Source organism: Lolium rigidum, chromosome 6 (assembly GCF_022539505.1).
Source record: "Lolium rigidum isolate FL_2022 chromosome 6, APGP_CSIRO_Lrig_0.1, whole genome shotgun sequence".
In the NCBI taxonomy this organism is placed as follows: domain Eukaryota; kingdom Viridiplantae; phylum Streptophyta; class Magnoliopsida; order Poales; family Poaceae; genus Lolium; species Lolium rigidum.
The window spans coordinates 122,256,044-122,278,530 of NC_061513.1; positions in this window are offsets into that span (position 1 = coordinate 122,256,044).

Here is a 22,487-nt window from a genome sequence, read left to right on the forward strand (position 1 = left end):
GATCCAGGTGATACTCGCCAGAAGTTGATGAAGAAGATATGTGCGGACATTCGGAAATGAATCCGAAAGATTCACCATGCAAGATCAAAGCAAACCGAAACAAACCAGAAAGGTTTAAATCACATAAGTTACCGGATTAGTATATAAGCATGTTGGCCTACCGGCAAAGTTAAGAGTAGCATCATCAAAAGGACTCAATTGTATCGGATTACATTTCCCACCCGGCATACCGGGGAAATTTTACGATCATTGTTTTTCATAAGACAGGATCAAGGAGACTGATACATGGGAGATGAGGAATCTTAGCCCGGCACAAGAGGAGGCTCAATGGGAGTTTCTGGGGCAGCCGGCGTTCCGGGAGGTTGCTTTGGAGGCGCGCCAGTTTCTCCTTCCGGATCCTCCACCTCGGCGTCACCCTCGTCCTCGTCGGCATCTTCTTCCTCCTCATCCTCAGATATTTCATCAGCAAAGTCAGCTGGAGGAGGGATGAAGGTGCTGGTGGAGGCACATTGGGCGATCCGATATGCGCGGTCGCGGCGCTTTGCAGCTTTGGCCGGATCAGTATTGGTGGGTGCGTCCGCGCGCATGCTGTGGAGGGCGTCCAGGTCCAGCTCATCATACCAGGAGCGAGCAACACGGAGTGCTGCATCAGCTCCGGCGCGGGCAGACGAGCGTTTCCACTCGCTGAACCTTTGGCCAGCATCCCTTAGCCACTGAGCGAGCCCGGTCAGGTCTTCCGGCGTAGCTTCTCCAGACCACAGAAATTTGAACACCTGAAGGGAGACTTCCGGCACATCGCCAAGATGCCGGTCGACGACCTTCGTATGAGTGATTCGGGCATAGAGCGCAACAAGGTGGTCGTAGGCGTTCCATGCAGCTTCCGGATCGGCGACGCCGTGCTCGGTCCGCATTTCCATGACCCTCTTGTGTGCGAGTGGCTGAGAATCCGGGAAAAGCTCTGAAAGGGAAGACAGAAAATGGTATAAGGATATATGCCGAAAAGTATGAACTAATGAGCATGAGAAAACAGGAACTTACTGAGCGCATGGTTGTCCACTTGAGCAACCAGCCGGTCGAACTCAGCTTGATCCGCGAGCACTGTGGCGTTCCGGTCCTGCGCCTCCTTGAGCGCCTTGGCCTGGTCCTCCAGCTCCTTCTGCAGCCTGCCCGTGGCCTCGGCAAGCTCCTTCTGGACCTCCTTCACCTTCGCCTCACCAGCAGCTTTGGCCTCCTTGAGCGCCTCTGCGTGCCGTACCTCGACCTGGATCAGCTTCTCCTTTAGCTCACCAAAGGTGGTCCGCTGAGCTTCCAGGGCGTGGTTGTGCTCGAGCGCAAGCTTCTCCTTCTCAGCTGTAATCCGGAAGAGCAAAGATTTAGTAAAAGAGGCCGGTAGGCTCAAGTAAAAAAGATAAACGAAGAAGTGAAGTTTACCCTGGAGCGCCGAGATTTGGCCGGTAAGCTCCTCAAGCGAGGTTTCCGGGAGGGCAGCTGCACAAAAGAAAAACTTCTAAGTAATATGATTAAAGGAAAAACCGGTACAAAAAAAGCCGAAAGAATGAGACTTACCTTGGCACTTGCCGTGGGCTTGCTCGAGGGTGGTGAAGGCCTCGCTGAGGTCCCGGTACTCCCACAGCAGCCCCTCGAAGAGTTGCTTCCGGGCGTCGAGGGTGCCCTGCACAAGTTCAAGGTTACGGTGAGCTATGCCGGTTTTTTGCAGTTTCGCGCTAAGTACTTCGTGCTTAACCCGAAACTCGGGGACTAGCTATGCCGGTTTTTTGCAGTTTCGCGCTAAGTACTTCGTGCTTAACCCGAAACTCGGGGACTAGCTATGCCGGTTTTTTGCAGTTTCGCGCTAAGTACCTCGTGCTTAACCCGAAACTCGGGGACTAGCTATGCCGGTTTTTTGCAGTGTCGCGCTAAGTACTTCGTGCTTAACCCGAAACTCGGGGACTGGCTATGCCGTTTTTTTTTTCTTCAAGAAAGTTTCGCGCTAAGTACTGCGTGGTTAACCCGAAACTCGGGGACTATGAGGATATATCTATAAGCTGGAAAATCAAAAACCGGCATCAGTGTAAAAGAAAAGAGGTAAAGTTTTTGAGCTTACCACCACGTTGGCGCTGGCGTCGTGCTAGGACGTGTCGAACTCCTTTACCGCGCGCTTGAGCCGGCTGAGGTGCTGCGCCGTGCTCCGCGGGCCGGAGTTGTCCACAACCGGCAATTTGTCTTTGCCCAGGCCGCAGGTGGCGGGGGAGAGATCCGCCCGGTTCCACTTCTCAACATACTCCCGGAGGCCGCCCAGATCGGCCTCGCCGCGGGTCACTTGAACGATCCGGCCCAGCTGAGCTGAGGCCTTCTCGCCAGCAGAGACCGCGGCGCGGCCGGCATGAAGCACTAGAGATTGGCCTTGGGAGCCGGAAGGAGGCGCGGTCGCCGCAGTAACCGCCGCAGTGAGCTGTTGCGCGGTGATGATTGTGCCTTCCGGCTGAGTTGGCTAGGGGGCTGGAGCAGGTTTACCGGAAGGAGGTAGCGGTGGCGGCGCAGGAGCGTCCTTTGCCGGTGGCGGCACAGGAGCGTCCCTGGTTGGTGGAGGCGCGGGAGCATCCTTTGCTGGTGGGGGCGCAGGAGTATCCTTTGCTGACGAAGGAGCTGCCGGAGCAGAGGTTTCCGGCAGAGTTTCGGAGGGGGAAGCAGTGTTCTTCTTCTTCTTCTTCTTGGTCTTAAGGACGGGCGGAACCAGAGGTTCCGACCGCCCGACATCTTCGGTGCCGGCGCCCATTTTGCTGGCGCCGGTGTCTTCAAAGTCAGGAGGGGAGATAAAATCCTCCTCCGCGCGGCATACCGGGAGTGCTCCTGGTAAGAGACAGGGGAGCCCTGGGAAAACAAAGAAGTAAAAAGTTAGCCAAGAAACAGCATGAGGGTTGAACCGGAAAAATATGGTGCTGCACTTACCCAGTAGCGACCTGCATCTCGTGCCGGCGTTTCCTTCCAGGAGGTCCGGTGCTGCCCTTTTTCTTGTGGAGCTTGGCGGGCGGAGCCTCGCTGGTGCCGGCATCCTCGGCCGGAGCCTTGTTCTTCCGGGACCTCGGGACTTGGCCCTGGGCCAGAGCCTGCTCAAACTCCGGGCCAACCTGGGCGGCGAGGGGAGCCACATGCTCCAACACCTGGGGGTTCGGAGCAGCTGAGTGGGAAGCTACAAAAGGGGCAGTACATAAGACAAAGATGTGCAAAATACCTCAAGTACAACGACCTCATCATCTGTATCGGAATCGACTGCCGGACTCTGAGTGGAAAAGTTACCGGGGCGCCGGGAGTGTGTTGGCCCCATCGGATGCGGTCCCCTTACGTAAGGATCCGGGTCCACGTCGTCGGGAAACTTGCGCTTGGGGGCGTAGCCGGGCAGCTCCTCCCTGGCGATCCGGGCAAATTTCTCCTGCATAATAAAAACCAAGTCAGAACAAAGATTTACAAGTTTACCGGAAGATGCATTCCGGAAATCCCGAGGTCTTACTCGGGGCGGAGGATCATTGCGGCTGTAAGGCTTCAGCCCGTAGTTCCCGTCAGGCCGCAGGGTGTTCCGGCAGATTTGCTTGGCCTTCAGGATCAATTCCTTGGGGCTCAGCGAGTGGGTGGTGATCCGGGTTGGATCCCTTTGACCCGACATTTGGCTCATCTTGTGAGCACGGCGCTGAAGGGGCAAGACCCGGCGCGAGAGAAACGACCGGACGATGTCGTCCGAGCAGAGGTTGGTCTCCTTCTTGGAGAGCTCGACGTAATTAGCGACCCGCTTGGATTCCTTGTGGTTCTTGGGGTTGTGGATCCAGTTAGTCATGGCCGGAGGCCCGGGCACATATTCCGGAAGGTTAATAAAATCTTCCGGGCCTCCGTTCCGAACGTAGAAAAAGGACTTCTGCCAGGTCCGGACAGATTCTAGACGGGAAAGCTTGTAGAAGACGCTCCCTTGGCGGGGTGAGAGGATGCAGCCCCCACACCGGACGAAGGGCTTGGGGTGCGGAAGACTCGTATCCTGGATAGAGTTCTTCCGGAGGATGTATAAATAAGAGAAATTATCTACGGAAGGAGTGATACCGGCGTATCCCTCCATGAAAGCGGTAAAAGAAGAGAGGTAAAAGATGGAATTGCCCGGAAGGTGGTGGGGCTGAAGCTCATAGAAGTCAAGAAAGTGCCGGAAGAAGTCCGACACCAGAAGGCCTAAGCCGCGCTCAAAATGGGCGGCGAAGACAACATATTCACCTGGCCGGGGTGCAGGCTTTAGCTCTTGGCCGGGGATTGATGTCTACGGGAGCTTCTATTCTTGTAGACAGTGTTGGGCCTCCAAGAGCAGAGGTTTGTAGAACAGCAGCAAGTTTCCCTTAAGTGGATACCCAAGGTTTATCGAACTCAGGGAGGAAGAGGTCAAAGATATCCCTCTCATGCAACCCCGCAACCACAAAGCAAGAAGTCTCTTGTGTCCCCAACACACCTAATAGGTGCACTAGTTCGGCGAAGAGATAGTGAAATACAGGTGGTATGAATAAGTATGAGCAAGTAGCAACGGTGCCGTAAAAGTGCTTGGCGCGTAGTTGATGGTGGTGGTATTGCAGCAGTAGTAACGCAAAGAAACAAGAAACAAGCAAGTAGTAACGCAAGTAGTAGCAACGCAGCAGTATTTAGGAACAAGGCCTAGGGAATAGACTTTCACTAGTGGACACTCTCAACATCGATCACATAACGTAACGTATAAATGCATACTCTACACTTTTGTTGGATGATGAACACATTGCGTAGGATTACACGAACCCTCAATGCCGGAGTTAACAAGCTCCACAATAATGCTCATGTTTAAGTAACCTTTAGTGTAAGATAGATCAACAGTACTAAACCAAGTACTAGCATAGCATGCACACTCGTCACCTTCATGCATATGTAGGAGGAATAGATCACATCAATATTATCATAGCAATAGTTAACTCCACAATCTACAAGAGATCATGATCATAGCATAAACCAAGTACTAACACGGTGCACGCATCGTCACCTTTGCACACATGCAGGAGGAATAAAACTACTTTAATAACACATCACTAGAGTAGCACATAGATAAATTGTGATACAACATGCTGCAATCATAAAGAGATATAAATAAGCACTTCACTACGCCATTCAACAGTGAATAAGTATTCTGTGAAATCTAGCCTAAGAGACCCACACGGTGCACACACTCGTCACCTTTACACACGTGGGACGAGGAGTCTCCGGAGATCACATAAGTAAAACTCACTTGACTAGCATAATGACATCTAGATTACAAGCATCATCATATGAATCTCAATCATGTAAGGCAGCTCATGAGATTATTGTATTGAACTACATAGGAGAGAGATGAACCACATAGCTACCGGTACAGCCCCGAGCCTCGATGGAGAACTACTCCATCCTCATGGGAGCAACGAGCGGTGATGAAGATGGCGGTGGAGATGGCAGCGGTGTCGATGGAGAAGCCTTCCGGGGGCACTTCCCCGCTCCGGCAGGGTGCCGGAACAGAGATCCTGTCCCCCAGATCTTGGCTTCGCGATGGCGGTGGCTCTGGAAGGTTTTCGTGGGTTTCGTCAATTCGTCTCGGGTTTTCTGATCCAGGGGCTTTTTATAGGCGGAGAGGCGGCGCAGGAAGGTCGAAGGGGGGTCCACACCCTAGGGGGGCGCGCCCCCCCCTTGGCCGCGCCGGGCTAGGGTTTGGTGGCCCTGTGCCTCTTCTCTGGCGGTTCTCGTGTGTTCTGGATGCTTCCGGGTAAAATAGGAACCTGGGCGTTGATTTCGTCCGATTCCGAGAATATTTCGTTACTAGGATTTCGAAACCAAAAACAGCAGAAAACGAGAACCGGCACTTCGGCATCTTGTTAATAGGTTAGTTCCGTAAAATGCACGAATATGACATAAAGTGTGCATAAAACATGTAGATAACATCAATAATGTGGCATGGAACACAAGAAATTATCGATACGTTGGAGACGTATCAGCATCCCCAAGCTTAGTTTCGCTCGTCCCGAGCGAGGTAAAACGATAACAAAGATAATTTCTGGAGTGACATGCCATCATAAACTTGATCATACTATTTGTAAAGCATATGTAGTGAATGCAGCGATCATAACAATGGTAATGACATGAGTAAACAACTGAATCATAAAGCAAAGACTTTTCATGAATAGCACTTCAAGACAAGCATCAATAAGTCTTGCATAAGAGTTAACTCATAAAGCAATAATTCAAAGTAAAGGTATTGAAGCAACACAAAAGAAGATTAAGTTTCAGCGGTTGCTTTCAACTTGTAACATGTATATCTCATGGATATTGTCAACATAGAGTAATATAATAAGTGCAATAAGCAAGTATGTAGGAATCAATGCACAGTTCACACAAGTGTTTGCTTCTTTGAGGTGGAGAGAAATAGGTGAACCGACTCAACATTGAAAGTAAAAGAATGGTCCTCATAGAGGAAAAGCATCGATTGCTATATTTGTGCTAGAGCTTTGATTTTGAAAACATGAAACAATTTTGTCAACGGTAGTAATAAAGCATATGCATCATGTAAATTATATCTTATAAGTTGCAAGCCTCATGCATAGTGTACTAATAGTGCCCGCACCTTGTCCTAATTAGCTTGGACTACCTGGATTATCACCGCAATACATATGCTTTAACCAAGTTTCACAAAGGGGTACCTCTATGCCGCCCGTACAAAGGTCTAAGGAGAAAGCTCGCATTTGGATTTCTCGCTTTTGATTATTCTCAACTTAGACATCCATACCGGGACAACATAGACAACAGATAATGGACTCCTCTTTTAATGCTTTAAGCATTTGACAACAATTAATTCTTTTCTCATTAGAGACTTGAGGATATTTGTCCAAAACTGAAACTTCCACCATGAATCATGGCTTTAGTTAGCGGCCCAATGTTCTTCTCTCACAATATGCATGCTCAAACCATTCAACTCAGTGTAGATCGCCCTTACTTCGGACAAGACGAACATGCATAGCAACTCACATGAAATTCAACAATGAGTTGATGGCGTTCCCCGATAAACATGGTTATCGCACAACAAGCAACTTAATAAGAGATAAAGTGCATAATTACATATTCAATACCACAATAGTTTTTAAGCTATTTGTCCCATGAGCTATATATTGCAAAGGTAAATGATGGAATTTTAAAGGTAGCACTCAAGCAATTTACTTTGGAATGGCGGGAAAATACCATGTAGTATAGGTAGGTATGGTGGACACGAATGGCATAGTGGTTGGCTCAAGTATTTTGGATGCATGAGAAGTATTCCCTCTCGATACAAGGTTTAGGCTAGCAAGGTTATTTGAAACAAACACAAGGATGAACGGTACAGCAAAACTCACATAAAAGACATATTGTAAACATTATAAGACTCTACACCGTCTTCCTTGTTGTTCAAACTCAATACTAGAAATTATCTAGACCTTAGAGAAACCAAATATGCAAACCAAATTTTAGCATGCTCTATGTGTTTCTTCATTAATGGGTGCAAAGCATATGATGCAAGAGCTTAAACATGAGCACAACAATTGCCAAGTATCACATTACCCAAGACATTTATAGCAATTACTACATGTATCATTTTCCAATTCCAACCATATAACAATTTAACGAAGAGGAAACTTCGCCATGAATATTATGAGCTAAGAACACATGTGTTCATATGAACCAGCGGAGCGTGTATCTCTCCCACACAAGCATGATGCAATCCAATTTATTCAAACACAAACAAAAACAAAAGCACACAGACGCTCCAAGTAAAGTACATAAGATGTGGCCGAATAAAAATATAGTTTCAAGAGAAGGAACCTGATAATTTGTCGATGAAGAAGGGGATGCCTTGGGCATCCCCAAGCTTAGACGCTTGAGTCTTCTTGATATATGCAGGGATGAACCACCGGGGCATCCCCAAGCTTAGAGCTTTCACTCTCCTTGATCATAGTATATCATCCTCCTCTCTTGACCCTTGAAAACTTCCTCCACACCAAACTCGAAACAACTCATTAGAGGGTTAGTGCACAATATAAATTGACATATTCAGAGGTGACACAATCATTCTTAACACTTCTGGACATTGCATAATGCTACTGGACATTAATGGATCAAAGAAATTCATCCAACATAGCGAAAGAGGCAATGCGAAATAAAAGGCAGAATCTGTCAAAACAGAACAGTTCGTATTGACGAATTTTAAAATGGCACCAGACTTGCTCAAATGAAAATGCTCAAATTGAATGAAAGTTGCGTACATATCTGAGGATCATGCACGTAAATTGGCATAATTTTCTGAGCTTGCTGCAGGGCAGTGGGCTCAGATTCGTGACAGCAAAGAAATCTGGAACTGCGCAGTAATCCAAATCTAGTACTTACTTTTCTATCAACGGCTTAACTTGGCACAACAAAACACAAAACTAAGATAAGGAGAGGTTGCTACAGTAGTAAACAACTTCCAAGACACAAATATAAAACAAAGTACTGTAGCAAAAATAACACATGGGTTATCTCCCAAGAAGTTCTTTCTTTATAGCCGTTAAGATGGGCTCAGCAGTTTTAATGATGCACTCGCAAAAGATAGTATGTGAAGCAAAAGAGAGCATCAAGAGGCAAATTCAAAACACATTTAAGTCTAACATGCTTCCTATGCATAAGAATCTTGTAAATAAACAAGTTCATGAGGAGCAAAGTAACAAGCATAGGAAGATAAAACAAGTATAGCTTCAAAAATTTCAGCACATAGAGAGGCATTTTAGTAACATGAAAATTTCTACAACCATATTTTCCTCTCTCATAATAACTTTCAGTAGCAACATGAGCAAACTCAACAATATAACTATCACATAAAGCATTCTTATCATGAGTCTCATGCATAAAATTATTACTCTCCACATAAGCATAATCAATTTTATTAGTTGTAGTGGGAGCAAATTCAACAAAGTAGCTATCATTATTATTCTCATCAAGTGTAGGAGGCATAGTATAATCACAACAAAATTTACTCTCCATAGTAGGTGGCATCAAAAGACCACTATTATAATCATCACAAATAGGAGGCAAAGTATCATCAAAGAAAATTTTCTCCTCAATGCTTGGGGGACTAAAAATATCATGAAAACCAGCTTCCCCAAGCTTAGAACTTTCTATATCATTATCAACAATGGTGTTCAAAGCGTTCATACTAATATTACTACCAAGCATGCAAATAAGATTTCATAGGTTTTTTAATTTTCGCATCAAACAATCCATGTTTTAAATCAGGAAATAGAATAAGAAGCTCACTCTTGTACATTATGCCAAACTAGTGTAAACAAGAAACAACAAGATGCAATTGCAGGATCTAAAGGAAATAGCTTTGAGCACGCACACAATGGCGCCGGAAAAATACTTTACCTGGGACCGTAGTATGAGTGCCTTTTACCTTTCCTCCCCGGCAACGGCGCCAGAAAAGTGCTTGATGTCTACGGGAGCTTCTATTCTTGTAGACAGTGTTGGGCCTCCAAGAGCGAGAGGTTTGTAGAACAGCAGCAAGTTTCCCTTAAGTGGATACCCAAGGTTTATCGAACTCGGGGAGGAAGAGGTCAAAGATATCCCTCTCATGCAACCCCGCAACCACAAAGCAAGAAGTCTCTTGTGTCCCCAACACACCTAATAGGTGCACTAGTTCGGCGAAGAGATAGTGAAATACAGGTGGTATGAATAAGTATGAGCAAGTAGCAACGGTGCCGTAAAAGTGCTTGGCGCGTAGTTGATGGTGGTGGTATTGCAGCGAGTAGTAACGCAAGAAACAAGTAAACAAGCGATAGTAACGCAAGTAGTAGCAACGCAGCAGTATTTAGGAACAAGGCCTAGGGAATAGACTTTCACTAGTGGACACTCTCAACATCGATCACATAACAGTAACGGATAAATGCATACTCTACACTTTTGTTGGATGATGAACACATTGCGTAGGATTACACGAACCCTCAATGCCGGAGTTAACAAGCTCCACAATAATGCTCATGTTTAAGTAACCTTTAGTGTAAGATAGATCAACAGACTAAACCAAGTACTAGCATAGCATGCACACTCGTCACCTTCATGCATATGTAGGAGGAATAGATCACATCAATATTATCATAGCAATAGTTAACTCCACAATCTACAAGAGATCATGATCATAGCATAAACCAAGTACTAACACGGTGCACGCACTGTCACCTTTGCACACATGCAGGAGGAATAAAACTACTTTAATAACACATCACTAGAGTAGCACATAGATAAATTGTGATACAACATGCTGCAATCATAAAGAGATATAAATAAGCACTTCACTACGCCATTCAACAGTGAATAAGTATTCTGTGAAATCTAGCCTAAGAGACCCACACGGTGCACACACTCGTCACCTTTACACACGTGGGACGAGGAGTCTCCGGAGATCACATAAGTAAAACTCACTTGACTAGCATAATGACATCTAGATTACAAGCATCATCATATGAATCTCAATCATGTAAGGCAGCTCATGAGATTATTGTATTGAACTACATAGGAGAGAGATGAACCACATAGCTACCGGTACAGCCCCGAGCCTCGATGGAGAACTACTCCCTCCTCATGGGAGCAGCAGCGGTGATGAAGATGGCGGTGGAGATGGCAGCGGTGTCGATGGAGAAGCCTTCCGGGGCACTTCCCCGCTCCGGCAGGTGCCGGAACAGAGATCCTGTCCCCCGCATCTTGGCTTCGCGATGGCGGCGGCTCCGGAAGGTTTTCGTGGGTTTCGTCAATTCGTCTCGGGTTTTCTGATCCGGGGGCTTTTTATAGGCGGAGAGGCGGCGCAGGAAGGTCGAAGGGGGTCCACACCCTAGGGGGCGCGCCCCCCTTGGCCGCGCCGGGCTAGGGTTTGGTGGCCCCGTGCCTCTTCTCCGGCGGTTCTCGTGTGTTCGGATGCTTCCGGGTAAAATAGGAACCTGGGCGTTGATTTCGTCCGATTCCGAGAATATTTCGTTACTAGGATTTCTGAAACCAAAAACAGCAGAAAACGAGAACCGGCACTTCGGCATCTTGTTAATAGGTTAGTTCCAGAAAATGCACGAATATGACATAAAGTGTGCATAAAACATGTAGATAACATCAATAATGTGGCATGGAACACAAGAAATTATCGATACGTTGGAGACGTATCAGGGATCCGGCAGAACACCTCTTCCGGTATCCGTCGGAACCGGTAGAGCCAATCTATTTCGGCCTGGGTAACATCGGAACCCATTTAGGCTCCGCGCGTATAGGCATCCAAGTCGATGCCGGGAAAATCCGCGTCAGTGCCTTCGCCCGGGCCGCCGGCGTGTTCCTCGTCATTACCGGTGAGCTGCTCAGAGCCCCCGGCTTCTTCTTCGAGTTGGGCGAGGTCCTCCTCGAGCCCATCATCAGGATGGTCTACCGGAACCTCCTCTCCCGAGGTCTCCGGGCTCTCGCTAAACCGGGTGCTAGCGGAGAGTTCCGGAACGGATTCTTCAGATGACATTTTCGCTAAGTGTTGAGGTGGGCTAAAAACAGATTTCCCGCAAACTACTCCTTCCCGAAGATCTAAGAAAGGAAGAAAAACGAGAAGAAAAGGGGGGATAAATACTCTACCGCGCCAGTGATAAACAGCGTAAGCAAAGGAATGTGAGATCTGCGAGGCTGACCTGAGGGCGGCGGCGGAGACCTGGAGGCCCGACGGAGTCGATGATTTGCCGGAGTTCGGAAAGGAGGCGAACGACAACGGCGAGCGGAGAGGAAGAAGAGGATGCCATAGTGCTTCTCTGGACCGGAGACGAAGAGTGCTGGTGTGATTCTTGACAAAGATGAGCGAGCGAGCTTCGCAGGGCCTCCGCGTGAAGGTTCGCCGGAGAATCTAGGCTCGACGGCGGACGGCGGCACAGGGAGCTCGAAGGGCACCGGGCTCAAGTTTTCTGGAACTGGGGGATGAATGCGAGGTGGGAGACGACGAGGAACTGTCGCCCCTTATATAGCAGAGGAGTTCGTGGGCCGGGGAACAGCCAGGCCCGCTCCACTTTCCCTGTGGGCCGCCAAGTGGCATAGAAGTACACGCGCTGCGGGCGGGGCGCCACACGGAGGCCACAGAGATCCGGTGCGGCCGCGAGGATCTGGAGTGGCGTATTAATTACGCGCGCGGGAGTCGAAGGATTTGACCCCTGACACTGCTGCGCTAGACACAGTGTGCATGTCTCTATCAGGAGCAGTTCCCGAGATACTCTCAACTTCGCCGAGGAGACTTTAATAGCGAAGCTACCGGAAAGAGATACCGGAGAGTTTAGTTGATAACGGTATGATGATCGAAGTCCAGCAAAGAATCCGGAAGAGTTTAAATGGAAACCGGAAGAATTAATCCGGTACGTTTGGAATAGGAACCTGGCATGGTCCGTCAGATAGAATCTGCCGGACTATACCAGCTTCGGGGACTAATGTCGGGGGGATGGCCCCCGGTAGGCCAAAGGTATGGCAAAGTTGCCATGTTTCTTTCTTAAGATGCCGGATTAAAGGTTAATTCGGATGGTTCAGTTAAGTTGTTAAGTGCCAAGTTAAGGCATACCGGTATCCCAAGAGGGGTATACCGGAGTTTGGTAAACATAAGAGATACCGGGGTACCGGCATGAGCTTTACTGTAGCCTGTCGGCACTCTGGTCAAAGATTCTCCCAAGGACTAGAGGACAAAGATGAGCGAAGCGAGTCAGCTTTAATCGAAGCCCTGAAGCTAAAGCAGAAGGTGACGCAAAAGGTACCGGAAGAGGTCATCTCTTCCTGTTTAAAGTCAAGACCGGAGTCTTCTGGGCCAAAGTAGCTTTATAAAGTAGCTTACCCCATACTAGATGCCATTAGGGTTCCTTCCCTTGTAAGCCACCCTCTCCCCTATATAAGGAGAGGAGGGGCACGCCTGCGCGGGACACACACTCAACCCTAGCTGAGAGAGAAAACATAGAGCTTGTACTGTTCATCTTCAACCTCTGGCCAAGGCCAAGTTCATCAATAAAGATACCGGTATTCCACCCAAAATCCATCCTTGTGTTACCAAAACCCTCCCCTGAATCCTCTAGCGCACATTCGGCCCCAACTCAAGCCATCCCATGGCATCTGTCTGTTCACCACGACGACACCGCCTCCTATATAAGGGGGAGTCGAGGGACAAAGAAAGGATCAATCTCATGGTCAACATAACCCTAGTTTTTAGCAGTCGAGCACCTTTTCGGCTGAAACCTTCGAGATCTACTTGCCCTCGACTTCCGTGAAACCCAAGTCTACGACTTGTAGGCATTGACGAGTTAATACCTTGTCACCTAGTAGCCAAAAAAGTAGCTACTGTAGCAAAACCGACCTCGTCGGAGACATCGTCGGAGATCGGGTTGCACGTAAATATGCTCGCCCGATACCTTGTAGCAAAAATTTTGTGACATTGTAGCATTTCGAGACAAAAAATAGCAAACATAATATAGTTATGTAGCAAAACATTGGTGGCGGCAGAAAAATCCAGAAAATGTGATCGAAACTGGTAGCAGAGCGGAGCACCATTTGTAGCAGTCTGACAAACGTTGGTAGCAAAGCTGAAAAACACTTGCAGCATCGTTGTCTCGCTGGTAGCATCATCGACCCATCTGGTAGCAGCGGCGAGCACACCTGGTAGCCACCCTCACCGCCATTGGTAGCAACATTGCGCGACAATTGCAGCATCGCTGCCTAGTAGTTGCCCGAGGTGGACAAGCTCAACGCTGACCGCGACATTGTCTTCTCAAACCCGTTGAGGATAATTCACCGAAATAAGGGCTGGATTGTGATATCTCCCTTGAAGGAGAGGAGAACAAGAGCGCCGAGCTGGCCCTGGCGGAGCCGAGCAACGACATGGAAGACCTCGTCAGAGGAATGATACGCGTACAACACGCGTCCGTTGGGAACCCCAAGAGGAAGGTGTGATGCGTACAGCGGCAAGTTTTCCCTCAGAAAGAAACCAAGGTTTATCGAACCAGGAGGAGCCAAGAAGCACGTTGAAGGTTGATGGCAGCGAGATGTAGTGCGGCGCAACACCAGGGATTCCGGCGCCAACGTGGAACCTGCACAACACAACCAAAGTACTTTGCCCCAACGAAACAAAGTTGAGGTTGTCAATCTCACCGGCTTGCTGTAACAAAGGATTAGATGTATAGTGTGGATGATGATTGTTTGCAGAAAACAGTAAAGAACAAGTATTGCAGTAAATTGTATTTCAGATGTAAAGAATGGATCGGGGTCCACAGTTCACTAGAGGTGTCTCTCCCATAAGATAAATAGCATGTTGGGTGAACAAATTACAGTCGGGCAATTGACAAATAGAGAGGGCATGACAATGCACATACATAATATAATGAGTATTGTGAGATTTAATTGGGCATTACGACAAAGTACATAGACCGCTATCCAACATGCATCTATGCCTAAAAAGTCCACCTTCAGGTTATCATCCGAACCCCTTCCAGCATTAAGTTGTAAACAACGTGACAATTGCATTAAGTATGGTGCGTCATGTAATCAATAACTACATCCTCGGACATAGCATCAATGTTTTATCCCTAGTGGCAACAAGCACATCCACAACCTTAGAACTTTCCGTCACCGTCCCGCATTTAATGGAGGCATGAACCCACTATCGAGCATAAATACTCCCTCTTGGAGTTAAGAGTAAAAACTTGGCCGAGCCTCTACTAATAACGGAGAGCATGAAAGATCATAAACAACACATAGGTAATAGATTGATAATCAACATAACATAGTATTCTCTATCCATCGGATCCCGACAAACACAACATATAGAATTACAGATAGATGATCTTGATCATGTTAGGCAGCTCACAAGATCCGACAATGAAGCACATAAGGAGAAGACGACCATCTAGCTACTGCTATGGACCCATAGTCCAGGGGTGAACTACCCACTCATCACTCCGGAGGCGACCATGGCGGTGAAGAGTCCTCCGGGAGATGATTCCCCTCTCCGGCAGGGTGCCGGAGGCGATCTCCTGAATCCCCCGAGATGGGATTGGCGGCGGCGGCGTCTCTGGAAGGTTTTCCGTATCGTGGCTCTCGGTACTAGGGGTTTCGCGACGAAGGCTTTAAGTAGGCGGAAGGGCAACGCGGGGGCCACACGAGGGCCCCACACAACAGGCCGGCGTGGCCCAAGCCCAGGCCACGCCGCCCTGTTGTGGCAGCGCCTCGTGGCCCCACTTCCTTTCCCCCTCGGTCTTCTGGAAGCTTCGTGCAAAAATAGGACCCTGGGCGTTGATTTCGTCCAATTCCGAGAATATTTCCTTACTAGGATTTCGAAACCAAAAACAAGCAGAAAACAAGAATCGGCTCTTCGGCATCTCGTTAATAGGTTAGTGCCGGAAAATGCATAAATACGACATATAATGTGTATAAAACATGTAGATATCATCAATAATGTGGCATGGAACATAAGAAATTATCGATACGTCGGAGACGTATCAGCATCCCCAAGCTTAGTTCCTGCTCGTCCCGAGCAGGTAAACGATAACAAAGATAATTTCGGAGTGACATGCCATCATAACCTTGATCATACTATTGTAAGCATATGTAATGAATGCAGCGATCAAAACAATGGTAATGACATGAGTAAACAAATGAATCATAAAGCAAAGACTTTTCATGAATAGTACTTCAAGACAAGCATCAATAAGTCTCGCATAAGAGTTAACTCATAAAGCAATAAATCAAAGTAAAGGTATTGAAGCAACACAAAGGAAGATTAAGTTTCAGCGGTTGCTTTCAACTTATAACATGTATATCTCATGGATATTGTCAATGTAAAGTAATATAACAAGTGCAATATGCAAGTATGTAGGAATCAATGCACAGCTTCACACAAGTGTTTGCTTCTTGAGGTGGAGAGAAATAGGTGAACTGACTCAACATAAAAGTAAAAGAATGGTCCTTCAAAGAGGAAAGCATCGATTGCTATATTTGTGCTAGAGCTTTGGTTTTGAAAACATGAAACAATTTTGTCAACGGTAGTAATAAAGCTTATGTATCATGTAAATTATATCTTACAAGTTGCAAGCCTCATGCATAGTATACTAATAGTGCCCGCACCTTGTCCTAATTAGCTTGGATTAACACAGATTATCATTGCATAGCATATGTTTCAACCAAGTTTCACAAAGGGGTACCTCTATGCCGCCTGTACAAAGGTCTAAGGAGAAAGCTCGCATTTGGATTTCTCGCTTTTGATTATTCTCAACTTAGACATCCATACCGGGACAACATAGACAACAGATAATGGACTCCTCTTTGATGCATAAGCATTTAACAACAGTTATTATTCTCATAAGAGATTGAGGATTAGCTGTCCAAACCGAAACTTCCACCATGAATCATGGCTTTAGTTAGCGGCCCAATGTTCTTCTCTAACGAGTATGCATACTCAAACCATTTGATTGTGAAAACCGCCCTTACTTCGGACAAGACGAACATGCATAGCAACTCACATGATATTCAACAAAGGTAAAAGAGTTGATGGCGTCCCCGTAAAACATGGTTATCGCACAACAAGCAACTTAATAAGAGATAAAGTGCATAAGTACATATTCAATACCACAATAGTTTTTAAGCTATTTGTCCCATGAGCTATATATTGCAAAGGCGAATGATGGAAATTTTAAAGGTAGCACTCAAGCAATTTACTTTGGAATGGCAGAGAAATACCATGTAGTAGGTAGGTATGGTGGACACAAATGGCATAGTGGTTGGCTCAAGGATTTTGTATGCATGAGAAGTATTCCCTCTCGATACAAGGTTTAGGCTAGCAAGGTTATTTGAAACAAACACAAGGATGAACCGGTGCAGCAAAACTCACATAAAAGACATATTGTAAACATTATAAGACTCTACACCGTCTTCCCTGTTGTTCAAACTCAATACTAGAAATTATCTAGACTTTAGAGAGACCAAATATGCAAACCAAATTTTAGCAAGCTCTAGGTGTTTCTTCATTAATGGGTGCAAAGTATATGATGCAAGAGCTTAAACATGAGCACAACAATTGCCAAGTATCAAATTATTCAAGACATTTAGAATTACTACATGTAGCATTTTCCAATTCCAACCATATAACAATTTAACGAAGAAGATTCAACCTTCGCCATGAATACTATGAGTAAAGCCTAAGGACATATTTGTCCATATGCAACAGCGGAGCGTGTCTCTCTCCCACACAATGAATTCTAGGATCCATTTTATTCAAACAAAACAAAACAAAAACAAACCGACACTCCAAGCAAAGCACATAAGATGTGATGGAATAAAAATATAGTTTTAGGGGAGGAACCTGATAATGTTGTCGATGAAGAAGGGGATGCCTTGGGCATTGATGCGTGTAGTTGACACGTCCGTTGGGAACCCCAAGAGGAAGGTGTGATGCGCACAGCGGCAAGTTTCCCTCAGTAAGAAACCAAGGTTTAATCGAACCAGTAGGAGTCAAGAAGCACGTTGAAGGTTGATGGCGGCGGGATGTAGTGCGGCGCAACACCGGAGATTCCGGCGCCAACGTGGAACCTGCACAACACAACCAAAGTACTTTGCCCCAACGAAACGAGTGAGGTTGTCAATCTCACCGGCTTGCTCGTAACAAAGGATTAACCGCATTGTGTGGAAGATGATTGTTTGCAGAGAAAACAATAAAACAAGTATTGCGACAGATTTGTATTTCAGTATTAAAGAATGGACCGGGGTCCACAGTTCACTAGAGGTGTCTCTCCCATAAGATAAAAGCATGTTGGGTGAACAAATTACGATCGGGCAATTGACAAATAGAGAGGGCATAACAATGCACATACATGTCATGATAAGTATAGTGAGATTTAATTGGGCATTACGACAAAGTACATAGACCGCCATCCAACCGCATCTATGCCTAAAAAGTCCACCTTCAGGTTATCGTCCGAACCCCTTCCAAGTATTAAGTTGCAAAGCAACAGACAATTGCATTAAGTATGGTGCGTAATGTAATCAATAACTACATCCTCGGTCATAGCATCAATGTTTTATCCCTAGTGGCAACAAGCACAACACAACGTTAGGGGTTTCGTCACTCCCCGAGTGTCAATGCGGGCATGAACCCACTATCGAGCATAAATACTCCCTCTTGGAGTTACTAGCATCAACTTGGCCGGAGCCTCTACTAATAACGGAGAGCATGCAAGATCATAAACAACACATATGAAATAACTTGATAATTAACATAACATGGTATTCTCTATCCATCGGATCCCGACAAACACAACATAGAGTATTACGGATAGATGATCTTGATCATGTTAGGCAGCTCACAAGATCCAACAATGAAGCACAATGAGGAGAAGATAACCATCTAGCTACTGCTATGGACCCATAGTCCAGGGGTGAACTACTCACTCATCACTCCGGAGGAGACCATGGCGGTGTAGAGTCCTCCGGGAGATGAATCCCCTCTCCGGCAGGGTGCCGGAGGAGATCTCCGAATCCCCCGAGATGGGATCGGCGGCGGCGGCGTCTCGGTAAGGTTTTCCGTATCGTGGTTTTTCGCATCGGGGGTTTCGCGACGGAGGCTTTAAGTAGGCGGAAGGGCGAGTCGGGGCCCGACGAGGGGCCCACACCATAGGGCGGCGCGGGCCCCTCCTTGGCCGCGCCGCCTTGTGGTGTCGCCACCTCGTGGCCCCACTTCGTATGCTCTTCGGTCTTCCGGAAGGTTCGTGGCAAAATAGGCCCCCGGGTCTTCGTTTCGTCCAATTCCGAGAATATTTCGTTACTAGGATTTCTGAAACCAAAAACAGCGAGAAACGAGAACCGGCACTTCGGCATCTTGTTAATAGGTTAGTTCCGGAAAATGCACGAATATGACATAAAGTGTGCATAAAACATGTAGGTATCATCAATAATATGGCATAGAACATAAGAAATTATCGATACGTCGGAGACGTATCAAGCATCCCCAAGCTTAGTTCTCGCTCGTCCCGAGCAGGTAAAACGATAACAAAGATAATTTCTGAAGTGATATGCCATCATAACCTTGATCATACTATTTGTAAACATATGTAGTGAATGCAGCGATCAAAACAATGGTAATGACATGAGTAAATAAGTGAATCATAAAGCAAAGACTTTTCATGAATAGTACTTCAAGACAAGTATTAATAAGTCTTGCATAAGAGTTAACTCATAAAGCAATAAATCAAAGTAAAGGCATTGAAGCAACACAAAGGAAGATTAAGTTTCAGCGGTTGCTTTCAACTTGTAACATGTATATCTCATGGATAATTGTCAACATAGAGTAATATAACAAGTGCAATATGCTTTTTTTTTTGACAATTAATACCACATATAAGGAGAGGTTGCTACAGTAGTAAACAACTTCCAAGATAAGGAGAGGTTGCTACAGTAGTAAACAACTTCCAAGACTCAAATATAAAACAAAAATACTGTAGTAAAAACATGGGTTGTCTCCCATAAGCGCTTTTCTTTAACGCCTTTCAGCTAGGCGCGGAAAGTGTATATCAAGTAACATCAAGAGATGAAGCATCAACATCATAATTTGTTCTAATAATAGAATCATAAGGTAACTTCATTCTCTTTCTAGGGAAGTGTTCCATACCTTTCTTGAGAGGAAATTGATATTTAATATTACCTTCTTTCATATCAATGATAGCTCCAACAGTTCGAAGAAAAGGTCTTCCCAATATAATGGGACAAGATGCATTGCATTCAATATCCAAGACAACAAAATCAACGGGGACAAGGTTATTGTTAACGGTAATGCGAACATTATCAATTCTCCCCAAAGGTTTTTTTATAGCATTATCAACAAGATTAACATCCAAATAACAATTTTTCAATGGTGGCAAGTCAAGCATATCATAAATTTTCTTAGGCATAACGGAAATACTTGCACCAAGATCACATAAGGCATTCAATCAAAGTCATTGAACTTCATCTTAATGATGGGCTCCCAACCATCTCCTAACTTTCTAGGAATAGAGGTTTCAAGTTTTAATTTCTCTTCTCTAGCTTTTATGAGAGCATTTGTAATATGTTTTGTGAAAGCCAAGTTTATAGCACTAGCATTAGGACTCTTAGCAAGTTTTTGTAAGAACTTTATAACTTCAGAGATGTGGCAATCATCAAAATCCAAACCATTACAATCTAAAGCAATGGGATCATCATCCCCAATGTTGGAAAAAAATTCAGCAGTTTTATCACAGGCAGTTTCAGCAGTTTTAGCGGTTTCCGGATGTTTTGCAGGCTTTGCATTAGAAGTGGAAACATTGCCAACACCAATTCTTTCACCATTATTAGTAGGAGGTGCAGCAACATGTGAATCATTAACATTACTAGTGGTGGTAATAGTCCAAACTTTAGCTACATTATTCTCTTTAGCTAGTTTTTCATTTTCTTCTCTTTCCCACCTAGCATGCAATTCGGCCATCAATCTTATATTCTCATTAATTCTAACTTGGATGACATTTGCTGTAGTAACAATTTTATTTTCAATATCCTTATTAGGCATAACTTAAAATTTCAAAATATCAACATCAGAGGCAAGACTATCAACCTTAGAAGCGAGAATATCAATTTTATTGAGCTTTTCCTCAACAGATTTGTTAAAAGCAGTTTGTGTACTAATAAATTCTTTAAGCATAGCTTCAAGTCCAGGGGGTGTGTTCCTATTATTGTTGTAAGAATTCCCATAAGAATTACCATAACCGTTACCATTATTATAAGGATATGGCCTATAGTTATTACTAGAATTGTTCCGATAAGCATTGTTGTTGAAATTATTATTTTTAATGAAGTTTACATCAACATGTTCTTCTTGAGCAACCAATGAAGCTAACGGAACATTATTAGGATCAACATTAGTCCTATCATTCACAAGCATAGACATAATAGCATCAATCTTATCACTCAAGGAAGAGGTTTCTTCGACAGAATTTATCTTCTTACCTTGCGGAGCTCTTTCCGTGTGCCATTCAGAGTAATTAATCATCATATTATCAAGGAGCTTTGTTGCTTCACCAAGAGTAATGGACATAAAGGTACCTCCAGCAGCTGAATCCAATAGGTTCCGCGAAGAAAAGTTTAGTCCTGCATAAAAGGTTTGGATGATCATCCAAGTAGTCGATCCATGGGTTGGGCAATTTTTAACCAAAGATTTCATTCTTTCCCAAGCTTGTGCAACATGCTCATTATCCAATTGTTTAAAATTCATTATGCTACTTCTCAAAGATATAATTTTAGCAGGGGGATAATATCTACCAATAAAAGCATCCTTGCATTTAGTCCATGAATCAATACTATTCTTAGGCGAGAGATAGCAACCAATCTTTAGCTCTTCCTCTTAATGAGAAAGGAAACAATTTTAATTTTATAATGTCACCATCTACATCTTTATACTTTTGCATTTCACACAATTCAACAAAATTATTGAGATGGGCAGCAACATCATCGAACTAACACCGTAAAATTGCTCTCTCATAACAAGATTCGATAAAGCGAGGTTTAATTTCAAAGAATTCCGCTGTAGTAGCAGGTGGAGCAGATAGGTGTGCATAAGAAATCATTATTATTTGTGGTTGTGAAGTCACACAACTTAGTATTTTCAGGAGTGGCCATTTTAGCAGTAGTAAATAAAGCAAACTAGATAAAGTAAATGCAAGTAACTAATTTTTTGTGTGTTTTTGATATAGAGTGCAAGACAGTAAATAAAGTAAAGCTAGCAAATAATTTTTTGTGTTTTGATATAATGCAGCAAACAAGTAAGTAAATAAAATAAAGCAAGACAAAAACAAAGTAAAGAGATTGGATTGTGGAGACTCCCCTTGCAGCGTGTCTTGATCTCCCCGGCAACGGCGCCAGAAAATATGCTTGATACGCGTTGTAGGATAACGTTGCATAGAAAACAAAAAATTTCCTACCGCGAACACGCAATCCAAGCCAAGATGCAATCTAGAAGACGGTAGCAACGAGGGGTTTATCGAGTCTCACCCTTGAAGAGATTCCAAAGCCTACAAGATGAGGCTCTTGTTGCTGCGGTAGACGTTCACTTGCTGCTTGCAAAAGCGCGTAGAAGATCTTGATCACCGGCGCCACGAACGGGCAGCACCTCCGTACTCGGTCACACGTTTGGTTGTTGATGAAGACGACGTCCACCTCCCGTTCCAGCGGGCAGCGGAAGTAGTAGCTCCTCTTGAATCCGACAGCACGACGGCGTGGTGTCGGTGGCGGTGGAGAACTCCGGCGGAGCTTCGCTAAAGCACGCGGGAGCTATGGAGGAGAGGGGGCGGCTAGGGTTTGGGAGGGGGTGGCCGGCCACTTGGGGGTGCGGCCAGCTTGTGGTCTTGGGGTGGCCGGCCCCCTCCCCTTGGCCC